The sequence below is a fragment of the Magnolia sinica genome, chromosome 6 (genome assembly GCF_029962835.1).
Source record: "Magnolia sinica isolate HGM2019 chromosome 6, MsV1, whole genome shotgun sequence".
NCBI lineage: Eukaryota > Viridiplantae > Streptophyta > Magnoliopsida > Magnoliales > Magnoliaceae > Magnolia > Magnolia sinica.
In genome coordinates, this window is record NC_080578.1 from 34,073,446 (window position 1) to 34,074,602 (window position 1,157).

The following is a 1,157-nucleotide window of genomic DNA, read 5'->3' on the forward strand; positions in this document are numbered from 1 at the left end:
TCATGTGCTCTTTGTTCAAGATGGTGAGCTATTCACCAACAATTCAGGTAGAATTGACTTCTTTTTTTTCTTCTCTTTTGCATATACAAGTTGCAAGCAAGGATTGAAGCATCAGCGGAAGCCAGTTCGTATTAAAAAATGACGCGGCTGTATCAGAGCCCAAAAGAGGACCAAAACAGACCAACACAGGGCGATAGGACCCAGTTTCGGTTTTCAATCTTTGGTGGCAGGTAACGCGTAAGTCGGGCATTATTCAAATTTTTGCATAATAGACGGAGAATTTCTTTTTTTTCTCTCTGAAAAACATTCACGAATAATTCACGATTTTCCCAAATACTCGTTTTATAACAAGTGGCAGATGGGACTAATAGTAGACTGCCTCAAAATCATCTTAGGGATCGCATTTGGGAGCATGTGATCAGTGGTAATTGGTGCATTTAGGAGAACCTGCTTGACGTGAATAGAAATTCAATTCACATCAAATACACCAAAAGAGCATGTTTTTCAAACCATGGCAAATGTAATTTCATTTCACATTAATTCCAATTACCACCAATTCACAAATCACAATCCTCTCTCACTCTATTTCCCCTTATGCATTCCAAATGCAGGCTTGGCAAATACATTTATATGGATTCTAAATTCTGATTACAAGCTGCCAAAGGCAACTGTCAATTCCAATTCACATGAAGTCCATGGTAATTGCCGATACATATCAAATACCAATATCCAAACCATCCCTTGAATTCAAGTATTCCATTTTCGGAGATGATTTCAAGGGAAGGAGTCTTTGTTAGTTTTGTACCATTTATAATAAAATAAAAAATGGCAGCGACTCTTCAACAGTACACATGGTGCAGTTGTACCTAGATGGTAAAAACCACTGCCAACTGTGCATGGAGCCTAACCAAAAACATTGCACCCAGAAGATAATATTGACCATCGAAATTTTCACCTTGTGCATAGAACATTCACTTTTTTACTTTCAACCATCCGTTTGATAGAGACTAGCAGGATGGATAGGAACAACTGCTCGATTAATATGCTCCATCCAAAATAGGACCCACAATTTGGATGGTCTGTAGTATCAATGGCAATGTGATGAGGATGAGTCACACAAGGACAGCACAATTTTAAAAAATGATGCTAAACTAACA